General features: G+C 44.5%; 26 non-coding genes across 26 annotated transcripts in view; all 26 read left to right on the plus strand.

Annotated features, from left to right (window-relative positions):
• LOC121177795 overlaps positions 1-96 on the plus strand; it is a 119-nt gene extending 23 nt beyond the window's left edge. The window contains exon 1 of the ribosomal RNA XR_005893372.1: positions 1-96. This exon is cut by the window's left edge and continues 23 nt beyond it. This is a non-coding gene — a ribosomal RNA (5S ribosomal RNA).
• A 275-nt stretch (positions 97-371) lies between these two features.
• LOC121176127 lies at positions 372-490 on the plus strand. The gene has a single exon (XR_005892897.1). It is a non-coding gene; the product is annotated as a 5S ribosomal RNA (ribosomal RNA).
• A 284-nt stretch (positions 491-774) lies between these two features.
• LOC121176970 lies at positions 775-893 on the plus strand. Its single transcript, XR_005893137.1, has one exon. It is a non-coding gene; the product is annotated as a 5S ribosomal RNA (ribosomal RNA).
• Positions 894-1,167: 274 nt separating this feature from the next.
• LOC121177808 lies at positions 1,168-1,286 on the plus strand. The gene has a single exon (XR_005893375.1). It is a non-coding gene; the product is annotated as a 5S ribosomal RNA (ribosomal RNA).
• A 275-nt stretch (positions 1,287-1,561) lies between these two features.
• LOC121175412 lies at positions 1,562-1,680 on the plus strand. Its single transcript, XR_005892707.1, has one exon. It is a non-coding gene; the product is annotated as a 5S ribosomal RNA (ribosomal RNA).
• Positions 1,681-1,955: 275 nt separating this feature from the next.
• Positions 1,956-2,074, plus strand: LOC121178548. Its single transcript, XR_005893772.1, has one exon. It is a non-coding gene; the product is annotated as a 5S ribosomal RNA (ribosomal RNA).
• Positions 2,075-2,349: 275 nt separating this feature from the next.
• Positions 2,350-2,468, plus strand: LOC121178388. The gene has a single exon (XR_005893618.1). It is a non-coding gene; the product is annotated as a 5S ribosomal RNA (ribosomal RNA).
• Positions 2,469-2,743: 275 nt separating this feature from the next.
• LOC121175743 lies at positions 2,744-2,862 on the plus strand. The gene has a single exon (XR_005892777.1). It is a non-coding gene; the product is annotated as a 5S ribosomal RNA (ribosomal RNA).
• A 284-nt stretch (positions 2,863-3,146) lies between these two features.
• On the plus strand, positions 3,147-3,265 carry LOC121177813. The gene has a single exon (XR_005893376.1). It is a non-coding gene; the product is annotated as a 5S ribosomal RNA (ribosomal RNA).
• Positions 3,266-3,540: 275 nt separating this feature from the next.
• On the plus strand, positions 3,541-3,659 carry LOC121178566. Its single transcript, XR_005893790.1, has one exon. It is a non-coding gene; the product is annotated as a 5S ribosomal RNA (ribosomal RNA).
• Positions 3,660-3,943: 284 nt separating this feature from the next.
• On the plus strand, positions 3,944-4,062 carry LOC121175420. Its single transcript, XR_005892709.1, has one exon. It is a non-coding gene; the product is annotated as a 5S ribosomal RNA (ribosomal RNA).
• Positions 4,063-4,337: 275 nt separating this feature from the next.
• LOC121175747 lies at positions 4,338-4,456 on the plus strand. The gene has a single exon (XR_005892778.1). It is a non-coding gene; the product is annotated as a 5S ribosomal RNA (ribosomal RNA).
• A 284-nt stretch (positions 4,457-4,740) lies between these two features.
• Positions 4,741-4,859, plus strand: LOC121177816. The gene has a single exon (XR_005893377.1). It is a non-coding gene; the product is annotated as a 5S ribosomal RNA (ribosomal RNA).
• Positions 4,860-5,134: 275 nt separating this feature from the next.
• LOC121176474 lies at positions 5,135-5,253 on the plus strand. Its single transcript, XR_005892992.1, has one exon. It is a non-coding gene; the product is annotated as a 5S ribosomal RNA (ribosomal RNA).
• Positions 5,254-5,537: 284 nt separating this feature from the next.
• On the plus strand, positions 5,538-5,656 carry LOC121175423. Its single transcript, XR_005892710.1, has one exon. It is a non-coding gene; the product is annotated as a 5S ribosomal RNA (ribosomal RNA).
• Positions 5,657-5,931: 275 nt separating this feature from the next.
• On the plus strand, positions 5,932-6,050 carry LOC121177822. The gene has a single exon (XR_005893378.1). It is a non-coding gene; the product is annotated as a 5S ribosomal RNA (ribosomal RNA).
• A 284-nt stretch (positions 6,051-6,334) lies between these two features.
• Positions 6,335-6,453, plus strand: LOC121175430. Its single transcript, XR_005892711.1, has one exon. It is a non-coding gene; the product is annotated as a 5S ribosomal RNA (ribosomal RNA).
• A 275-nt stretch (positions 6,454-6,728) lies between these two features.
• LOC121177826 lies at positions 6,729-6,847 on the plus strand. Its single transcript, XR_005893380.1, has one exon. It is a non-coding gene; the product is annotated as a 5S ribosomal RNA (ribosomal RNA).
• Positions 6,848-7,131: 284 nt separating this feature from the next.
• Positions 7,132-7,250, plus strand: LOC121175443. Its single transcript, XR_005892713.1, has one exon. It is a non-coding gene; the product is annotated as a 5S ribosomal RNA (ribosomal RNA).
• A 275-nt stretch (positions 7,251-7,525) lies between these two features.
• Positions 7,526-7,644, plus strand: LOC121177836. Its single transcript, XR_005893382.1, has one exon. It is a non-coding gene; the product is annotated as a 5S ribosomal RNA (ribosomal RNA).
• Positions 7,645-7,928: 284 nt separating this feature from the next.
• On the plus strand, positions 7,929-8,047 carry LOC121175451. The gene has a single exon (XR_005892714.1). It is a non-coding gene; the product is annotated as a 5S ribosomal RNA (ribosomal RNA).
• Positions 8,048-8,322: 275 nt separating this feature from the next.
• LOC121176857 lies at positions 8,323-8,441 on the plus strand. Its single transcript, XR_005893089.1, has one exon. It is a non-coding gene; the product is annotated as a 5S ribosomal RNA (ribosomal RNA).
• A 284-nt stretch (positions 8,442-8,725) lies between these two features.
• On the plus strand, positions 8,726-8,844 carry LOC121175458. The gene has a single exon (XR_005892715.1). It is a non-coding gene; the product is annotated as a 5S ribosomal RNA (ribosomal RNA).
• A 275-nt stretch (positions 8,845-9,119) lies between these two features.
• LOC121178447 lies at positions 9,120-9,238 on the plus strand. The gene has a single exon (XR_005893675.1). It is a non-coding gene; the product is annotated as a 5S ribosomal RNA (ribosomal RNA).
• A 275-nt stretch (positions 9,239-9,513) lies between these two features.
• Positions 9,514-9,632, plus strand: LOC121177837. The gene has a single exon (XR_005893383.1). It is a non-coding gene; the product is annotated as a 5S ribosomal RNA (ribosomal RNA).
• A 284-nt stretch (positions 9,633-9,916) lies between these two features.
• The window catches only part of LOC121175465, a 119-nt gene continuing 35 nt past the window's right edge, over positions 9,917-10,000 (plus strand). Inside the window, exon 1 of the ribosomal RNA XR_005892716.1 lies at positions 9,917-10,000. This exon is cut by the window's right edge and continues 35 nt beyond it. This is a non-coding gene — a ribosomal RNA (5S ribosomal RNA).

Below are 10,000 nucleotides of genomic sequence, written 5' to 3' on the forward strand. Positions count from 1 at the left end.
CACGCCCGATCTCGTCTGATCTCGGAAGCTAAGCAGGGTAGGGCCTGGTTAGTACTTGGATGGGAGACCGCCTGGGAATACCAGGTGCTGTAAGCCTTTTATCCCCATCTTTGAGAAACACCATCCCTAGATCACTGTGTGTCTGAGCCGGTGTTGGATAAAAATGGACTTGTAGGTAATCAAAGATAGTAAGAAACTTTATCAGATGATGAGTAGTCAGAAAATTCTTGTTAGGTGGAAAAGCTCATTTTTCGTGGCTTCTTGTGCTTGGATTTGTGGAGAAATCCAGATGATCAATGTCCCTATTCAACATTGGATTTCTTCGTGGCGTTTTAGCATGTATAAAGAGCCTGTTTATAGGGTTTGCTGTTGCTTACGGCCATACCACCCTGAGCACGCCCGATCTCGTCTGATTTTGGAAGCTAAGCAGGGTAGGGCCTGGTTAGTACTTGGATGGGAGACCGCCTGGGAATACCAGGTGCTGTAAGCCTTTTATCCCCATCTTTGAGAATGAAGCAAAACGCCATCCCTCGATCACTGTGTGTCTGAGCCGGTGTTGGATAAAAATGGACTTGTAGGTAATCAAAGATAGTAAGAAACTTTATCGGATGATGAGTAGTCAGAAAATTCTTGTTAGGTGGAAAAGCTCATTTTTCGTGGCTTCTTGTGCTTGGATTTGTGGAGAAATCCAGATGATCAATGTCCCTATTCAACATTGGATTTCTTCGTGGCGTTTTAGCATGTATAAAGAGCCTGTTTATAGGGTTTGCTGTTGCTTACGGCCATACCACCCTGAGCACGCCCGATCTCGTCTGATCTCGGAAGCTAAGCAGCGTAGGGCCTGGTTAGTACTTGGATGGGAGACCGCCTGGGAATACCAGGTGCTGTATCCTTTTATCCCCATCTTTGAGAAACACCATCCCTAGATCACTGTGTGTCTGAGCCGGTGTTGGATAAAAATGGACTTGTAGGTAATCAAAGATAGTAAGAAACTTTATCAGATGATGAGTAGTCAGAAAATTCTTGTTAGGTGGAAAAGCTCATTTTTCGTGGCTTCTTGTGCTTGGATTTGTGGAGAAATCCAGATGATCAATGTCCCTATTCAACATTGGATTTCTTCGTGGCGTTTTAGCATGTATAAAGAGCCTGTTTATAGGGTTTGCTGTTGCTTACGGCCATACCACCCTGAGCACGCCCGATCTCGTCTGATCTCGGAAGCTAAGCAGGGTAGGGCCTGGTTAGTACTTGGATGGGAGACCGCCTGGGAATACCAGGTGCTGTAAGCCTTTTATCCCCATCTTTGAGAAACACCATCCCTAGATCACTGTGTGTCTGAGCCGGTGTTGGATAAAAATGGACTTGTAGGTAATCAAAGATAGTAAGAAACTTTATCAGATGATGAGTAGTCAGAAAATTCTTGTTAGGTGGAAAAGCTCATTTTTCGTGGCTTCTTGTGCTTGGATTTGTGGAGAAATCCAGATGATCAATGTCCCTATTCAACATTGGATTTCTTCGTGGCGTTTTAGCATGTATAAAGAGCCTGTTTATAGGGTTTGCTGTTGCTTACGGCCATACCACCCTGAGCACGCCCGATCTCGTCTGATCTCGGAAACTAAGCAGGGTAGGGCCTGGTTAGTACTTGGATGGGAGACCGCCTGGGAATACCAGGTGCTGTAAGCCTTTTATCCCCATCTTTGAGAAACACCATCCCTAGATCACTGTGTGTCTGAGCCGGTGTTGGATAAAAATGGACTTGTAGGTAATCAAAGATAGTAAGAAACTTTATCAGATGATGAGTAGTCAGAAAATTCTTTTTAGGTGGAAAAGCTCATTTTTCGTGGCTTCTTGTGCTTGGATTTGTGGAGAAATCCAGATGATCAATGTCCCTATTCAACATTGGATTTCTTCGTGGCGTTTTAGCATGTATAAAGAGCCTGTTTATAGGGTTTGCTGTTGCTTACGGCCATACCACCCTGAGCACGCGCGATCTCGTCTGATCTCGGAAGCTAAGCAGGGTAGGGCCTGGTTAGTACTTGGATGGGAGACCGCCTGGGAATACCAGGTGCTGTAAGCCTTTTATCCCCATCTTTGAGAAACACCATCCCTAGATCACTGTGTGTCTGAGCCGGTGTTGGATAAAAATGGACTTGTAGGTAATCAAAGATAGTAAGAAACTTTATCAGATGATGAGTAGTCAGAAAATTCTTGTTAGGTGGAAAAGCTCATTTTTCGTGGCTTCTTGTGCTTGGATTTGTGGAGAAATCCAGATGATCAATGTCCCTATTCAACATTGGATTTCTTCGTGGCGTTTTAGCATGTATAAAGAGCCTGTTTATAGGGTTTGCTGTTGCTTACAGCCATACCACCCTGAGCACGCCCGATCTCGTCTGATCTCGGAAGCTAAGCAGGGTAGGGCCTGGTTAGTACTTGGATGGGAGACCGCCTGGGAATACCAGGTGCTGTAAGCCTTTTATCCCCATCTTTGAGAAACACCATCCCTAGATCACTGTGTGTCTGAGCCGGTGTTGGATAAAAATGGACTTGTAGGTAATCAAAGATAGTAAGAAACTTTATCAGATGATGAGTAGTCAGAAAATTCTTGTTAGGTGGAAAAGCTCATTTTTCGTGGCTTCTTGTGCTTGGATTTGTGGAGAAGTCCAGATGATCAATGTCCCTATTCAACATTGGATTTGTTTGTGGCGTTTTAGCATGTATAAAGAGCCTGTTTATAGGGTTTGCTGTTGCTTACGGCCATACCACCCTGAGCACGCCCGATCTAGTCTGATCTCGGAAGCTAAGCAGGGTAGGGCCTGGTTAGTACTTGGATGGGAGACCGCCTGGGAATACCAGGTGCTGTAAGCCTTTTATCCCCATCTTTGAGAATGAAGCAAAACGCCATCCCTAGATCACTGTGTGTCTGAGCCGGTGTTGGATAAAAATGGACTTGTAGGTAATCAAAGATAGTAAGAAACTTTATCAGATGATGAGTAGTCAGAAAATTCTTGTTAGGTGGAAAAGCTCATTTTTCGTGGCTTCTTGTGCTTGGATTTGTGGAGAAATCCAGATGATCAATGTCCCTATTCAACATTGGATTTCTTCGTGGCGTTTTAGCATGTATAAAGAGCCTGTTTATAGGGTTTGCTGTTGCTTACGGCCATACCACCCTGAGCACGCCCGATCTCGTCTGATCTCGGAAGCTAAGCAGGGTAGGGCCTGGTTAGTACTTGGATGGGAGACCGCCTGGGAATACCAGGTGCTGTAAGCCTTTTATCCCCATCTTTGAGAAACACCATCCCTAGATCACTGTGTGTCTGAGCCGGTGTTGGATAAAAATGGACTTGTAGGTAATCAAAGATAGTAAGAAACTTTATCAGATGATGAGTAGTCAGAAAATTCTTGTTAGGTGGAAAAGCTCATTTTTCGTGGCTTCTTGTGCTTGGATTTGTGGAGAAGTCCAGATGATCAATGTCCCTATTCAACATTGGATTTCTTCGTGGCGTTTTAGCATGTATAAAGAGCCTGTTTATAGGGTTTGCTGTTGCTTACGGCCATACCACCCTGAGCACGCCCGATCTTGTCTGATCTCGGAAGCTAAGCAGGGTAGGGCCTGGTTAGTACTTGGATGGGAGACCGCCTGGGAATACCAGGTGCTGTAAGCCTTTTATCCCCATCTTTGAGAATGAAGCAAAACGCCATCCCTAGATCACTGTGTGTCTGAGCCGGTGTTGGATAAAAATGGACTTGTAGGTAATCAAAGATAGTAAGAAACTTTATCAGATGATGAGTAGTCAGAAAATTCTTGTTAGGTGGAAAAGCTCATTTTTCGTGGCTTCTTGTGCTTGGATTTGTGGAGAAATCCAGATGATCAATGTCCCTATTCAACATTGGATTTGTTTGTGGCGTTTTAGCATGTATAAAGAGCCTGTTTATAGGGTTTGCTGTTGCTTACGGCCATACCACCCTGAGCACGCCCGATCTCGTCTGATCTCGGAAACTAAGCAGGGTAGGGCCTGGTTAGTACTTGGATGGGAGACCGCCTGGGAATACCAGGTGCTGTAAGCCTTTTATCCCCATCTTTGAGAAACACCATCCCTAGATCACTGTGTGTCTGAGCCGGTGTTGGATAAAAATGGACTTGTAGGTAATCAAAGATAGTAAGAAACTTTATCAGATGATGAGTAGTCAGAAAATTCTTGTTAGGTGGAAAAGCTCATTTTTCGTGGCTTCTTGTGCTTGGATTTGTGGAGAAGTCCAGATGATCAATGTCCCTATTCAACATTGGATTTGTTTGTGGCGTTTTAGCATGTATAAAGAGCCTGTTTATAGGGTTTGATGTTGCTTACGGCCATACCACCCTGAGCACGCCCGATCTAGTCTGATCTCGGAAGCTAAGCAGGGTAGGGCCTGGTTAGTACTTGGATGGGAGACCGCCTGGGAATACCAGGTGCTGTAAGCCTTTTATCCCCATCTTTGAGAATGAAGCAAAACGCCATCCCTAGATCACTGTGTGTCTGAGCCGGTGTTGGATAAAAATGGACTTGTAGGTAATCAAAGATAGTAAGAAACTTTATCAGATGATGAGTAGTCAGAAAATTCTTGTTAGGTGGAAAAGCTCATTTTTCGTGGCTTCTTGTGCTTGGATTTGTGGAGAAATCCAGATGATCAATGTCCCTATTCAACATTGGATTTCTTCGTGGCGTTTTAGCATGTATAAAGAGCCTGTTTATAGGGTTTGCTGTTGCTTACGGCCATACCACCCTGAGCACGCCCGATCTCGTCTGATCTCGGAAGCTAAGCAGGGTAGGGCCTGGTTAGTACTTGGATGGGAGACCGCCTGGGAATACCAGGTGCTGTAAGCCTTTTATCCCCATCTTTGAGAAACACCATCCCTAGATCACTGTGTGTCTGAGCCGGTGTTGGATAAAAATGGACTTGTAGGTAATCAAAGATAGTAAGAAACTTTATCAGATGATGAGTAGTCAGAAAATTCTTGTTAGGTGGAAAAGCTCATTTTTCGTGGCTTCTTGTGCTTGGATTTGTGGAGAAGTCCAGATGATCAATGTCCCTATTCAACATTGGATTTCTTCGTGGCGTTTTAGCATGTATAAAGAGCCTGTTTATAGGGTTTGCTGTTGCTTACGGCCATACCACCCTGAGCACGCCCGATCTTGTCTGATCTCGGAAGCTAAGCAGGGTAGGGCCTGGTTAATACTTGGATGGGAGACCGCCTGGGAATACCAGGTGCTGTAAGCCTTTTATCCCCATCTTTGAGAATGAAGCAAAACGCCATCCCTAGATCACTGTGTGTCTGAGCCGGTGTTGGATAAAAATGGACTTGTAGGTAATCAAAGATAGTAAGAAACTTTATCAGATGATGAGTAGTCAGAAAATTCTTGTTAGGTGGAAAAGCTCATTTTTCGTGGCTTCTTGTGCTTGGATTTGTGGAGAAATCCAGATGATCAATGTCCCTATTCAACATTGGATTTGTTTGTGGCGTTTTAGCATGTATAAAGAGCCTGTTTATAGGGTTTGCTGTTGCTTACGGCCATACCACCCTGAGCACGCCCGATCTCGTCTGATCTCGGAAACTAAGCAGGGTAGGGCCTGGTTAGTACTTGGATGGGAGACCGCCTGGGAATACCAGGTGCTGTAAGCCTTTTATCCCCATCTTTGAGAAACACCATCCCTAGATCACTGTGTGTCTGAGCCGGTGTTGGATAAAAATGGACTTGTAGGTAATCAAAGATAGTAAGAAACTTTATCAGATGATGAGTAGTCAGAAAATTCTTGTTAGGTGGAAAAGCTCATTTTTCGTGGCTTCTTGTGCTTGGATTTGTGGAGAAGTCCAGATGATCAATGTCCCTATTCAACATTGGATTTGTTTGTGGCGTTTTAGCATGTATAAAGAGCCTGTTTATAGGGTTTGCTGTTGCTTACGGCCATACCACCCTGAGCACGCCCGATCTCGTCTGATCTCGGAAGCTAAGCAGGGTAGGGCCTGGTTAGTACTTGGATGGGAGACCGCCTGGGAATACCAGGTGCTGTAAGCCTTTTATCCCCATCTTTGAGAATGAAGCAAAACGCCATCCCTAGATCACTGTGTGTCTGAGCCGGTGTTGGATAAAAATGGACTTGTAGGTAATCAAAGATAGTAAGAAACTTTATCAGATGATGAGTAGTCAGAAAATTCTTGTTAGGTGGAAAAGCTCATTTTTCGTGGCTTCTTGTGCTTGGATTTGTGGAGAAATCCAGATGATCAATGTCCCTATTCAACATTGGATTTCTTCGTGGCGTTTTAGCATGTATAAAGAGCCTGTTTATAGGGTTTGCTGTTGCTTACGGCCATACCACCCTGAGCACGCCCGATCTCGTCTGATCTCGGAAACTAAGCAGGGTAGGGCCTGGTTAGTACTTGGATGGGAGACCGCCTGGGAATACCAGGTGCTGTAAGCCTTTTATCCCCATCTTTGAGAAACACCATCCCTAGATCACTGTGTGTCTGAGCCGGTGTTGGATAAAAATGGACTTGTAGGTAATCAAAGATAGTAAGAAACTTTATCAGATGATGAGTAGTCAGAAAATTCTTGTTAGGTGGAAAAGCTCATTTTTCGTGGCTTCTTGTGCTTGGATTTGTGGAGAAGTCCAGATGATCAATGTCCCTATTCAACATTGGATTTGTTTGTGGCGTTTTAGCATGTATAAAGAGCCTGTTTATAGGGTTTGCTGTTGCTTACGGCCATACCACCCTGAGCACGCCCGATCTCGTCTGATCTCGGAAGCTAAGCAGGGTAGGGCCTGGTTAGTACTTGGATGGGAGACCGCCTGGGAATACCAGGTGCTGTAAGCCTTTTATCCCCATCTTTGAGAATGAAGCAAAACGCCATCCCTAGATCACTGTGTGTCTGAGCCGGTGTTGGATAAAAATGGACTTGTAGGTAATCAAAGATAGTAAGAAACTTTATCAGATGATGAGTAGTCAGAAAATTCTTGTTAGGTGGAAAAGCTCATTTTTCGTGGCTTCTTGTGCTTGGATTTGTGGAGAAATCCAGATGATCAATGTCCCTATTCAACATTGGATTTCTTCGTGGCGTTTTAGCATGTATAAAGAGCCTGTTTATAGGGTTTGCTGTTGCTTACGGCCATACCACCCTGAGCACGCCCGATCTCGTCTGATCTCGGAAACTAAGCAGGGTAGGGCCTGGTTAGTACTTGGATGGGAGACCGCCTGGGAATACCAGGTGCTGTAAGCCTTTTATCCCCATCTTTGAGAAACACCATCCCTAGATCACTGTGTGTCTGAGCCGGTGTTGGATAAAAATGGACTTGTAGGTAATCAAAGATAGTAAGAAACTTTATCAGATGATGAGTAGTCAGAAAATTCTTGTTAGGTGGAAAAGCTCATTTTTCGTGGCTTCTTGTGCTTGGATTTGTGGAGAAGTCCAGATGATCAATGTCCCTATTCAACATTGGATTTGTTTGTGGCGTTTTAGCATGTATAAAGAGCCTGTTTATAGGGTTTGCTGTCGCTTACGGCCATACCACCCTGAGCACGCCCGATCTCGTCTGATCTCGGAAGCTAAGCAGGGTAGGGCCTGGTTAGTACTTGGATGGGAGACCGCCTGGGAATACCAGGTGCTGTAAGCCTTTTATCCCCATCTTTGAGAATGAAGCAAAACGCCATCCCTAGATCACTGTGTGTCTGAGCCGGTGTTGGATAAAAATGGACTTGTAGGTAATCAAAGATAGTAAGAAACTTTATCAGATGATGAGTAGTCAGAAAATTCTTGTTAGGTGGAAAAGCTCATTTTTCGTGGCTTCTTGTGCTTGGATTTGTGGAGAAATCCAGATGATCAATGTCCCTATTCAACATTGGATTTCTTCGTGGCGTTTTAGCATGTATAAAGAGCCTGTTTATAGGGTTTGCTGTTGCTTACGGCCATACCACCCTGAGCACGCCCGATCTCGTCTGATCTCGGAAACTAAGCAGGGTAGGGCCTGGTTAGTACTTGGATGGGAGACCGCCTGGGAATACCAGGTGCTGTAAGCCTTTTATCCCCATCTTTGAGAAACACCATCCCTAGATCACTGTGTGTCTGAGCCGGTGTTGGATAAAAATGGACTTGTAGGTAATCAAAGATAGTAAGAAACTTTATCAGATGATGAGTAGTCAGAAAATTCTTGTTAGGTGGAAAAGCTCATTTTTCGTGGCTTCTTGTGCTTGGATTTGTGGAGAAATCCAGATGATCAATGTCCCTATTCAACATTGGATTTCTTCGTGGCGTTTTAGCATGTATAAAGAGCCTGTTTATAGGGTTTGCTGTTGCTTACGGCCATACCACCCTGAGCACGCCCGATCTCGTCTGATCTCGGAAACTAAGCAGGGTAGGGCCTCGTTAGTACTTGGATGGGAGACCGCCTGGGAATACCAGGTGCTGTAAGCCTTTTATCCCCATCTTTGAGAATGAAGCAAAACGCTATCCCTAGATCACTGTGTGTCTGAGCCGGTGTTGGATAAAAATGGACTTGTAGGTAATCAAAGATAGTAAGAAACTTTATCAGATGATGAGTAGTCAGAAAATTCTTGTTAGGTGGAAAAGCTCATTTTTCGTGGCTTCTTGTGCTTGGATTTGTGGAGAAATCCAGATGATCAATGTCCCTATTCAACATTGGATTTCTTCGTGGCGTTTTAGCATGTATAAAGAGCCTGTTTATAGGGTTTGCTGTTGCTTACGGCCATACCACCCTGAGCACGCCCGATCTCGTCTGATCTCGGAAACTAAGCAGGGTAGGGCCTGGTTAGTACTTGGATGGGAGACCGCCTGGGAATACCAGGTGCTGTAAGCCTTTTATCCCCATCTTTGAGAAACACCATCCCTAGATCACTGTGTGTCTGAGCCGGTGTTGGATAAAAATGGACTTGTAGGTAATCAAAGATAGTAAGAAACTTTATCAGATGATGAGTAGTCAGAAAATTCTTGTTAGGTGGAAAAGCTCATTTTTCGTGGCTTCTTGTGCTTGGATTTGTGGAGAAATCCAGATGATCAATGTCCCTATTCAACATTGGATTTCTTCGTGGCGTTTTAGCATGTATAAAGAGCCTGTTTATAGGGTTTGCTGTTGCTTACGGCCATACCACCCTGAGCACGCCCGATCTCGTCTGATCTCGGAAGCTAAACAGGGTAGGGCCTGGTTAGTACTTGGATGGGAGACCGCCTGGGAATACCAGGTGCTGTAAGCCTTTTATCCCCATCTTTGAGAAACACCATCCCTAGATCACTGTGTGTCTGAGCCGGTGTTGGATAAAAATGGACTTGTAGGTAATCAAAGATAGTAAGAAACTTTATCAGATGATGAGTAGTCAGAAAATTCTTGTTAGGTGGAAAAGCTCATTTTTCGTGGCTTCTTGTGCTTGGATTTGTGAAGAAATCCAGATGATCAATGTCTCTATTCAACATTGGATTTGTTTGTGGCGTTTTAGCATGTATAAAGAGCCTGTTTATAGGGTTTGCTGTTGCTTACGGCCATACCACCCTGAGCACGCCCGATCTCGTCTGATCTCGGAAGCTAAGCAGGGTAGGGCCTGGTTAGTACTTGGATGGGAGACCGCCTGGGAATACCAGGTGCTGTAAGCCTTTGATCCCCATCTTTGAGAATGAAGCAAAACGCCATCCCTAGATCACTGTGTGTCTGAGCCGGTGTTGGATAAAAATGGACTTGTAGGTAATCAAAGATAGTAAGAAACTTTATCAGATGATGAGTAGTCAGAAAATTCTTGTTAGGTGGAAAAGCTCATTTTTCGTGGCTTCTTGTGCTTGGATTTGTGGAGAAATCCAGATGATCAATGTCCCTATTCAACATTGGATTTCTTCGTGGCGTTTTAGCATGTATAAAGAGCCTGTTTATAGGGTTTGCTGTTGCTTACGGCCATACCACCCTGAGCACGCCCGATCTCGTCTGATCTCGGAAACTAAGCAGGGTAGGGCCTGGTTAGTACTTGGAT

Source organism: Toxotes jaculatrix, chromosome 2 (assembly GCF_017976425.1).
Source record: "Toxotes jaculatrix isolate fToxJac2 chromosome 2, fToxJac2.pri, whole genome shotgun sequence".
NCBI classification, from domain to species: Eukaryota; Metazoa; Chordata; class Actinopteri; family Toxotidae; genus Toxotes; species Toxotes jaculatrix.